Here is a 12,668-nt window from a genome sequence, read left to right as displayed (position 1 = left end):
TGTGTCCGACTGCCGAGCAGTCTAAATGTGCACGCCCCTGCAAGGTTTTAAAAAGCATAATGTCAACACACAAGAGCGGGTTCGCTCAAATGTACTTGCACCCAACACCACACTCCCTGACACTGTAAACCCCCATCACACTTATATAAAGTAAATAATTATATATATATTTTTAAATCCACGATATAGCTGCCCGTATTTGCGCGTGTGTGCATGGGTGTGCCCATTGCTTAGCTAGAGTTAGCAATTCTGACATGGAAGAGCATAAGAAAGAATGTTTATGCAAATCACACCAAATTGCAATAGTGTAATGGTAGAGCATATGCACAAAGAAAAGGCATTCACAGTTTGAGTCCCACCACTCCCCTTCTTATTTATGTTTTAAATCAGTATTTGAAATAATACCAGACATATATGATTAAAATTTTATTAAAAGCAGTGACATGGCCAATGTATCAGTGAACAAACTAAATATTTTTAAAGGACCCAGATATATAATAACCTGCTGTTAAGCAATGCTTTACACAGCTAAACACAGGTGCCCATAGTTTAATAGCACTTTACAAAGCTAAACAGAGTTGCCCATAGTTTAATAGCGCTTAACCCAGCTAAATAGAGTTGCCCATATTTTAATAGCGCTTTACCCAGCGCAATAGAGTTGCCCAAAGTTTAAAAGCGTTTTACCCAGTGCAATGTGTTTGCACGGACATGCGCGCCAACCAGGGCACCGTAGGGCACCGTGGAGCAATGTAGAGCTAAGTTGCTTAAACACAGACACACCCCCTAGCCTGTCTAGACAATATTAAAATAAAGGAATGACAAGGTTCGAACCCAAGACCCTGCGTATTATAATCAAAGTACAGAACCACTAAGCCATAACAACACAGGGGAAGCAGTCACTATTAACATTCATAAACTTACGAATGGTAGTTTAACCATTACTAAGCAGGTCTGCAGTCAGCTGAGAATTTTACAAAATGGCCAATCACAAAAAAGTATGGGAAATGTGGCATATTTAAGCCCCATAGGTGGGAATATTCACCATAATTGATTGTAGCTCACATTTGCAGTCAAAATGGCAGGTGCAGGAGAGGGTTCATGCTTCCGAGTGCAACTTTGGGGCATCGAGAAGTCCAAATACATGGTTTGGCTCCTTTTCCACCATCACAAGTCAAGACACCTGCAGGGCCAGTTCCAAGGGATGGAGTACAAGGCAGAGGCTTAGGAACCGGTTAGCTCGTGACCTCACCATTGCACAGGCATTCCTCAGACTGGTGAGCAGGTCTGTCACCACCATGCAGACCTGAAGAGATGAAAGCAGGACTGCCTGAACCGGTGGATACAGGAGGCCCATGGGATGCAGAATGCCCCACAACTGAGTATGTAGCCATGGAATGCAGTATGTAAGAATTGATAATGGAGTATGTATAACGGATAGGTATGTCTCAATATCCCTTCATTTACTTTACAGCTGCAGGTGACCATGCTACGAATCAACAAGCCTAAGCTGATAGGCTGCTAAGGCTGCACCACCAGGCAGGTTAGTGATTATTTTGCATGTATTGTTATATAAAATATGGGAGAGAGCATGAAAGAAAGTGTTGTAGTCCAATAAAACAGCCATAGAATTGCCTGAATAAGTCCTCTGCATGTACTGTCAGATAAAAAATTCAGAGAGGCAGAAAAAGAGTGTAGTAACCCATTAAGAAAGGTAACATATGTCTGGAATAATATCTTTGCAGGCACTGTCATATAACATAAGTGAGTGAGCCTGAAAAAAGAGTGTTCTAACAATTAATAAAGGTATAATATGTCTTGAACATGTCTGCCATAAACACCGTTAAAACAAATAAAGGAGTGAGCCTGTGGAAAAGTGTGCAATGTCATTAATAAAGGTCTAAAACCCAGAGTGTGTCTGTGTCACAGAGTCTGAAATGTTGTTGTACCCTTGCATTATACAAACAGTACTGTTTGAAAATGTGCTGGCAACCCAGAGTTATGCAGTCCCATATAAAGTGGGTGATAGAAGTGCTAGTAGCTGTGAAACATATATACAGTCCACGATAGTCAGTTACTGGCTGGCATAAATAAGTAAGCCTGGCACACATGTAGCATGTAATTATTCACCAGAAATGTGTGTGTGTCAAGAAATGCAGGGTTCTGTACAAATTGAAGTGAAAATGTCATGTGAAAGCATCCCAGATATGTAGATAAAGAAATATAAATGCAAACAAGAAATATTTAGCAGCAACATTTGCATCATGGACAGTTAGTATGTCAGATATAAGTCAGGCATATATTGAACTAGCCAAACCCATGACACAACCTAATGTATGGTGGCAAGTGTAATAATACAGGTAGGGGATATACACTTGCAGTCAATGGGAATGTAGTGTAGACTAAAAGGTCATTATAAGATGTTAACCGAGGTTTTTTCTACACCCTACCATATGTGCATAAACCATGCAATTCTACACCTCAATGGGTATGTGTAACCTTAAATATTTGTTGGGACATATGTCCTATTGTTTTATAAATATTTGCATTGATGTTTATGCATGTGCCCTGTTCAAACACCATGTTCATGGTGGCCTGTTGCTACCAAACATCCCTGCATGCTGTTGGAATATCCACTGTCGTTCAATATATGCATGTGTTATGCTTGCTGTTCAACTGTTGGAACCTTGGTGTGTTGGGTTAAAGGGAATATTACTGCATGCTGTTACAACTAATCTGGAATGCTGTTGTTTATGTTGTAATTAAACACACCTAATCACAGAACGTATGGGAAGGCCGGTCCCAGTGGACCCACCTGTCCCTCCTCAGTTGGCGAGTGCACATGGCACCAGCGGCTCTGGTGCCCAGCCCGGGCTCCCCTCCTCCATTGGTCCTGTGCCACCTTCAGGTGGAAGTGCTTCAGGGGATGGGGCTCATCCACCCGTGCAAGTGTGGACAGAGGAGGGCCACCTGTCACCCTTGCTAGGGTCCTGGCTGTGGTGCATAGGGAGATCCAGCATTCAGTCGCTGATCCCCTACACCAGCTCGAGGCGAGAGTGGTGCATCTCTCAGGTGAGCCTGCCCATCCTACACAGCCCTCAGCACAGCCACCCTCGGGGCTGTGAAGGTGCAGTGGTGACTGCCCATGGGTGAGGATCTCAGTTCCACTGTTACCCTCTATGAGCTCATGGGCTTGCGATTTCCAAACATCCTTCCCCGTCAATTGTGTTCACCCACCTCATGTGTCAAACTCCACCCCTGTATGTGTCTTGTTTGTCTTGTCTGTTTACTTCCCCGACCTACCTCCCCAAATATACCTACTTCCTCTACCTCACATTCCACTCTCACCTGAAAAATAAAAAATAAAAAAAAAGGGCAATCTGTTCCCATAAAAAAATGACGCCCCATACATAGCTGCCCAATTTGCATACATGTCCGCTGGACATGTAAACTGATAATTCTAATTGGCAGTATAACATATTTTGTTGTCCTCACCCCTCTCTCAAGGGTGGAAGGTTTCAAATTTCACACCAAATTTCAAACATATGCACAGCTGTTGCTGGTAAAGAAATGGGCAACTATGGACCTTCCCTACACCCATCCTGCACATCCCGAGCTGGTTTCCCTACTGTCTTTCCCTCTTTGTTCCCCCTTTTTCACCACTTTCCTATCCCCCCATTTTCTTTTCTTTAAAAGAAATTAGCGCGGGGTTAACGGGAGTAAGCACTTTTAAGCAGTAGTTAGTGGGGGTGCGCGAGTGTGAGCTTGTGTGTGCTTAGCTAAGCATTGCTAAGCATCTTGCAAACCCATGCAAACCCGCTTACAACTGCTTAAAAGTGCCTTAGTCACTCTGTTTGACTACGCCCTTCTACTGCTCAGCAGCAAAATAAAATACCCGTGTTAGTCTCAAAACCGGGACCTTATAATCACCAGTCTGCATGAAGTACCACTACACCACAGCAGATATACAATAACTTAGTGCTGAAAGCAATATATCATGCATTACCATGAGTGAACATAAAGGGAAAATAGGAATGGCATAACACAAATCTTGTTCTGTGGGCCTTAACCAGCAGGTGTTGTGGAATTGCATGACATGACTGTGAAAAGAGAATCAGTCATGCTAGTAGGGAATAAAGTTACAGTAGCACCTTACACAGTATCAGAACAGGATAAGCACTGGCATATTTGCATAGGTCACAGGCCAGAACTCCCAACAGTGACTACTCTACAGTGATGACCCTAATTTGTAAACAAATGTTAGCTGTGCCCCTCTGACTCTCTGTGAAATGTACTAACAGTAGGCAGAAAAGTGGGGAATCTCACTTAATGACAAATGTCAATAAGTGAGAGTAGACACTGCTTGCACATCAGAAAAGGTGTAGTAATACATATGCTTTGAATCCCACAAAGTCTGAACTGCAAAATGTATGAAATATATCACAGGTGTATCCCAGTTATATGTACCTTTCCCTGAGGCTGTTCAAATATATATGTGAGAGTATCTGAGGCCTGGAAGAGTCAGAAACACACAGGTATATCAGCTTGTCTGCTGTTACACACTCTGCAAATAGCTGTAGAATGAATCCCACAAGCATGCCCTTATGTAGATGTAACACACAGAAATATCAAAGGATGTAGCCATGTACTGCTAGCAACCACCTGTGACAATGCCATTGTTCAGGTGCTGAAAAGACTTCTGTGGTGCACAGTCAAAGAATACTAGGCTGACCTCTGTCTACCGTCTGGATATGTCCACAGGTGGGAGCTACTCAGACTACTAGCTTTTATAGACTCACGGGTACAGAGCAACTCTGCATGTTCAGTAAGATAAACATCACACGACAATAAATAATGCACTCTGCACTTCTGCACCCCTACCCAAAGGTACTATATACCCGTGAAGTCAGGCACAACCAAGGGTGTAGGTAGGCATACACAGTAGTGAAATATGTCCAGTAGTCTGGAGCAGACTGTGCTAATGTCAACACAAACAAACCACAAACTGTTCAGAAAGGAGTAACGTACTAATGACAGTGTAGCAGTTTACAAACAGTGTATGTGCCTGATATTCATAATTGGTAGTACAACACACTTAGTTGTCCTCACCCCTCTCTCAGGGGTGGAAGGTTTCAAATATCCCTCCTAATGTATTGCATATGTACAGATGTGGCTGTTAAAGAAATGGGCAGCTATGGACCCTCTCCACACCCATCCTGTACATCACAAGCTGGTTTCCCTACTGTCTTCCCCTCTTTGTGCACTCTTTATCACCACATTCCTATCTCACCATTTACTTTTCTGTCAAAGAAATGAGTGCAGGGGTTAGCGGGAGTGAGCACTTGTAAACAGTAGTAAGCGGGTCTGCACCAGTGTTTGCATGTGTGCGATTAGCTTAGCATTGCTAAGATAAGATAAGCTAAGCCAAGCTTGGCTTAGTATTGCTAAAATAAAATAAGCTAAGCTAAGCTTAGCTTAGCATCGCTAAGCGTTGTGCAAACCTGCGCAAACCCGCTTACAACTGCTTAAAAGTGCCTTAGTCACTCTGTATGACAAGGCCCTTGTACTGCTCAGCAACAAAATAAAAAATCGTGTCAGTCTCGCACCCGGGACCTTGGACTCACCAGTCTGCATGAAGTACCACTACACCACAGCAGCTATACAATAACTTGGTGCTGAAAGAAATATAACATGCATTACAATGAGTGAATGTAAAGGGAAAATAGGAAAGCCATAGGAATACATTGCAATAACTACTGTTGTATGCCAGTTAATTCTCTAATTCGAAAAGAAAGCACATACTCCCATGTATCCAGTGTTTGCATTAGGAGGTGTGAGTAAACCTACACACTGAGAAGAGTGTACTGGAAGAAGCAACAGTCATGTTTCAGTACAACATGCATTTCACTGGCTACAACCCAGCTTCAGATATGAGACATATACCAACCTTCTGACTGAGACAACAGTGTCCACAGCAAACAAGCATGGTCCCCACCTTGCAAAACTGAAAGGGCTATGCCTACCTAACCTATCATTTTATAGCAGTGTCCTGAAATCACAATGAGAACTGCAATTATCACACAGCAGGCTGCATGCAATTACTAAATGGTGGGCACCAATTGGTGCAGAGGACATCACATGCACATGTGCAGATACCTAGAAAAGCAGCCTGTATCTGCTGTCCACACATGCAATAATATCATTGCAACAACTGAGAGAAAGAGAGCACGAGTGAGACAGACAGACAGAGACAGACAGACACAAACAGGCAGAAGGAGACAGATGCTGAAAACAAACAGCAACACACAAAGGAAACAAAACCAAAAAAAAAATATAAATAAATAAATAAACAACACCTACAACAGACGGAAGTGAAGAATACAAAGGAAAGGTATGCAACAGATATGTATTTGGTGACATCCGAAAGATGTGTCTGAAGGGTACTCTACATACTGTGAATCATCCATATGTGGCAGCAGTCCATATCTATATGTACATGCACATTTGCATAGGGCAAGGGACATACTGCAACTGTTAGTGAAGGCTGGAAATAAGTATGTTGTTGAAGGCTGCTATGTGCAAATATGTATGTAGGTTGTAGTGTGTGGTATTGCAGAAAGCAAGCAGTGCCGGTATATGTAATGTGGTGTTAAACGCTGTGGGACTGAACTACAGGCAGTGAGGCCTGCAACAGCTATATGGCCTGAGGACAGCAGAATGTATTCTGCACAACAATGTGCAATAGTATTACATAACCGTATGTCTCACAACTGTTGCATAATTGACATCCCCACCATGAAAGGTGGGCAGTATATGTGCCTATATGTGCAGCTATATGTACAGCAATGGATGTTTACATGTATGTGTATATATACATGTATATATACATATATATGTGTGTGTATATATATATATATATATATATATATATATATATATATATATATATGGATATATTTATATATTTAGATATATATGGATATATATATATCTATCTATATATATATATATATATATATATATATATATATATATATATATATATATATATATATATATATATAGATATATATGGATATATGTATATATATATAGATATTTTTAGATATATATGGATATGTATGGATATGTATGGATATCTATGGATATGTATAGATATGGATAGATATGGATAGATATGGCTAGATACGGATAGATATGGATAGATATGTATATATGTATGTATGTGTGTGTATATATATATATATATATATATATATATATATATATATATATATATATATATATATATATATATATATATATATATATATATACCTCTATATATATATATATATATATATATATATATATATATATATATATATATTTATAATAGAGAGAGTGAGGGAGACACGGGGTCATATGTACTGCAGCAAGTGCCTGTTGTCCAAGGCATGAACTGAACACCAGTGTTGATACCACAGTGCCATACCCCATTCCAAAACACCTTACGCAGTAACTGCCACATAGGTGGTAGCCTGCCTAACACTGATGGTGTCAGAAGGGTACACGGGACATCGGTGTACAGTAGGCTCCCCTTTGATAATCACAGTGACAACAGTAGAAATGTAATCTGTCTATGTGGTAGGTGTCATCACAAAAGGTGTGTCATCTAGGGAAATATAGGTTGGTGTTCCCCTCTACTCATCACAATGCCCCATGTGGTATGTACCTCACATGACAACTACAGCAAGTGGAAAGGCCACAGACATACCTAACAAAGAGTAATACTGCCCTCAAACACATGTCCTATGCAGACTGACTCACAAACCAGAGCTAGAGTGCGTTGCATACCGCCCACCCAGAGGTTACCACTGCCAGACATACAGAGGTATGTCACACCTATCGCAGTTGGCCAACCACCATGACAACACCTCACAATCCCTCCGGGCTACATGATCTAGGGCCCTAATCCTTGTCACCTCACTAAACAGCACATGCTGGAGGTACAGGTTCCTATCCACAAATATGCCATACTTTAGACTAAACCACCCAGCATGAACAAACAAGGCTCCTCATTAGCAGATGTCATACATACCCCTGATGATTGTTTTGGAGATAGGTAATATGCCCTGGGTGTCATCTCTGTGTATCCAGTTGACAGGAGCAATTGAAATCACATTACATGTGTGTCAAAGGCCAGGGTAGGATATGGCTAGGCTGCTCTAGACCCTAGGGCCAATAGCGTATTACCTACCTTTGACACAATGCACACACACATGTACTCAGTGCAATACCTGCTATGTGAGGTGGAATGATTGTGGCATTGACTGTGTGCAAGGTTTGTAAAGGTGTGATAGCTTAGTGTGAGGTTGTGTCTGTCATGGTAGTTTGTGTTCTAGGTGTGAGGTCAGAGAAAGATGTGTCAGTTATTGGGATGCAGACATAGTAGGATGGCATATGTTGTGACTGTGGTGTCCCAATGTAGGCTGAAGCAATACATGTATGCTCAGTAAGTGGTACTGTTGGTAACTCCAGCTCACATATGAACTGTTGTACTACCTGAAGCTGTAGGCCTAAACAGCACAGTATGGTGTATGTTCACAGTCCCTGGTAACACTGTCTTGTGTGTTTCCTGTAGTCTGCACAGATTACATACTACAGGCATAGGTATCTGTAAGTAGGGGCACACAGTACTATAAGGTACACAGGTAATGCTCATCTGTGTCAGCATACATCTCTGTGTTGTATGTAAGTCTGATGTGTGTTTAATGATGCCTGTACCATGCCCACAATGACATGTGTGTTACAGGGTATGTGTACGTACCTAGCAACATGTATACTCTGTTACAGCAGTATGCCAGCTATATTAACAACCGTGCACATATGTTAGGTAGGGGTATGGCATCAAAGTCTAGGGTGGTTTACCAGTAATACTGTAAATGTACATGACATTCATTGCATTGGATGACATATTTCTTCATGCTTTAGCTTGATATATACCCCCAGAGTGAGGTTGTGCATTGTATCCCAAACAGTGTGCCAACTACTGGTGTATACTGGTGTGTTATATGGAGTGTTGCAGGCACTGTCAGCCAGTTGTGGGCTGAGCACTGATATGTTGTATTGAATGTGTGTATCTTCTGATAGACAGATAGATACTATATATGGCAGTTAAGTGATATCTGTACTTCATAATGCTAAGTGTGCCACATGACATGCTCACACATATCATTTAATTCTCTTCCAGGGTTATGGCTCATCAACATAATCCATCGTATTCAGCTGCAGAGGAGCAGGAAATTCTGAACAGCCTGGTGCAGCACTATAACCTGCTTTTTTCCAGGGCCAGCCAGCACAAGCATGACCGTACTGCACTGTGGCAAGACCTTGTTCGCCGGGTAAATGACATAGGCATGCATAACCGGACATATGAGCAGGTACGCCATCACTGCAGTGATTTAATTAGACATATCCCGTGGCATGCGTCTGATATCCATAGGCAACAGCTTGCCACAGGTGGTGGGGCAGCCATACAACCCCCCTTACCAGAGTGGAGGAGCTGCTCCTAAGCATGGTGGCTCCAGGCCTACAACAGCAACAGCGTCACACATGTGTCATCATGGAGGCCATAGCCACCCAGCAGGATGACATGGAGCATGCAGGTAATACGCCCTATCTGTAGACTACTGTTACCTGTATTGTTAGAATATGCATATGTGACATGTTTACTGTGTGTTTAGCAGTTGTGCTGCCTAACGTGTGCAATACTGATATTTGGAATAGTATCCGTTCACCTGTGACTATTGATTGTTGTTTCACTGTCATTTAGCACAGTCACAGTAGCAATGCCACAGTTGTGGCCACTGACTGTGTCATATTCTTCTAGGTCCTTCTGGTGTGACAGCAGGGCAGGCAATACATGCTGGTGAGTGTGTTAACACTTTAATATTGGTAATGAAATGTGCATGTCATAGGTGAGGTGTAGGCCATGTACACGTAACCCACCTACGCATAATGCATGCTGTGCATGTTTGCTGTGAGACATCAATCAACTCAGTAAAGTCAGTAGCTGCCTCAATCACATGCAATGCACAGTGCAGCAGACACAATTGTGGCAACACTGTACTGCACATTGGATATGCATAGTTGCTACACCTGTACACAACATAACACGTTTATCATACACAGTACACAAAATCATGCTACATTTGGCATTACCACACACCCGCTGTTAGGTCACATTTCAGTATCTCACATGCCATGCACACACACATGATGCACCTCAGGGGTAGAAGCCTATCATGGGGCTGTGCAACACTCTGCAACACATAACACAGTCATGTTAGGCAATGCTCCCTATTGGGCACCTCACACACCCATGTACAAGGTGGCTGTGTAATTGTGAATGTAGCCATGGCACTGCAGTTCAGGTACAGCATGCTAGGCGGTGGTCTTGCACACATTAGTAGCTGTGAGTGACCACAAGATGCATGTTGATGATGGCACAGGGTACTACACCCCATCCAGTTACAGTGACCACAGTACTACTCATAGCAGTCATTGCTTTGCATCTCAGTGTTGTGTGTGTGCAAACATATGCACGTATACACAATATGCATAGCATGTTGTCTGTGTGCTTACATATGCCAGAATACACAATATGCACAGCAGTCACCATCCACACAAAGTGTCACATATATGTCCCACTTTGTGTGGATGGTGACTGCTGTTGTTTGCATATGCCAGTATACACAATATGCACAGCAGTCACCATCCACACGAAGTGTCACATATATGTCCTGGAATGCTAGTGGGTGTATAGGTCACTTGACACACATTGGGTATGTGTAGTGTTTAATGTTGCAGTCATGTAGCATGTCATGCCATGTCTGGCACCCACATATCTGCAATATATCCCACACTCAGCATAACCACTGTACACTGGCCATGTCGAGCATTGGGATTCCTTCACGTTAACATGCACCGCACATCTCGTGTGTGTACATAGCATGCATGTGCTACACCCATGCCCACTATTATCTGCTATGGACACAGACACTGCACTCAGACATGGATATCTATGTGTCACACATATAACACATGCAGCCATGGCATGTATACTTGTGAGTGATGGTGCACAGGGCATTGCAGAGCTGATAATACCTGCACAGCAATGTTGTGTCCATGGACACATTGTGTTCCAGGGTGTAGCCAATCACTGAACAACTACACAGTTGCATCAAAGCCATGTATACTGCCATTTAATAGGGGCATCTACACTTGCACTGCATGGTCTTGTGCAACACATATTCTGCATGCTGACACGTGTGTGGTGACTGTCTACCTTGTGATACTGACACCCACCTTCACCCACTATAGAGTATGTGTTTGATTGCTGGTATGTGTGTGTATGTGCTGTAGTGAAGTGTGTATTAGTGTTCATGTGTGCATGTGTGCATGTGTTCATGTGTTCATGTGTGCATGTGTTCATGTGTGCATGTGTCCATGTGTGCATGTGTGCATGTGTGCATGTGTGCATGTGCAGTCCGTAAAGTGTGTTTCCTGTCTTCCTCTCACAGGTGCTGAGTTAGGGGTTGGTGAAAGCAGCAGGCAACTTGAAGCCACTGCCACAAATAGTGGTGATGATGACACATGCATTTTGGCACAGGAAGACTTGACAGGGTCTGTCGTTGGTCCGCCAATCGACAGTACACAGCGCTCAACCCCATCTATGCACACACTCATACTGTCAATACATCCCTCACCACCAATGGCCAATGGCGAGGGACAGCATACAGTTGGCATTGACCAGGAGAGTGTGGTACCCATGGCACTTGCATCCCTTCACAGCAGCCATAGCCTTAGACCAGGAACAGTACCACATAGGCGGAGGTCCAGGGGTTCTCAGGGGAGCACCACTGGTCATATTGCCCCTGGCAGGCATGCCCTCACTGGTCTTATGATGACCAGTATGTTCCGGGCTGTAATGCAGGCTCAGGCACGTATGGAACGGTACACCAGGCAGGGACTTAGGGCGCAGAGGGCACATTACACTGCTATCAATGACATCATCCGTGACCTTGTTGGTGCCATCCGGACTTACACTGAGGTAGTTGATAGATGTTGGTGGGAGAAATTAGATGCCCTCCACAACATGTCTTCCATGAGCCAGGACTGTGCGGGATGGTTGGGACGTTGACGCAGATGCATGCCAGCAACAGCAACAGATGACAGTGGTCGCGGATGGCCCACAGTTCACAGCCGCTCCCCTAGTGGCAGTACCAGCCCCAGCAATGCTGGGGCTGGCCTGTCCATTGACAGTCCCAGTAGACCATGTGCATGTGGCTCTGGCTAGTCCCAGCAGGGCCATGGGTCCAGTCGTCATACCTCTGCCTCCGATGACAGTACCCAGTCAGGGTTGGTACCCAATACTGTCCGTAGCAACCCTGCCAGGCACAGGTACTGTGTCCATGGCCAGAGACAGTGATCTGTACAGCCTAGCAGGTACAGTCTGTGGCTGTCCCACAAACTATCGTATATGGCAGCCACATGGTGGAGCTGTGTGCATGCAGACACACACACATTAACCAAACAATTAGGGCTCACACATACACACACACATTACATCAGCATTGGCCCATACGGTACTGTTGTCCCTCACACACACACACACACACACACACACA

The sequence above is a fragment of the Protopterus annectens genome, chromosome 6.part0 (genome assembly GCF_019279795.1).
Source record: "Protopterus annectens isolate FY-2018-M chromosome 6.part0, PAN1.0, whole genome shotgun sequence".
Taxonomy (NCBI): domain Eukaryota; kingdom Metazoa; phylum Chordata; order Ceratodontiformes; family Protopteridae; genus Protopterus; species Protopterus annectens.
Note: the sequence above shows the minus strand (reverse complement) of the source record.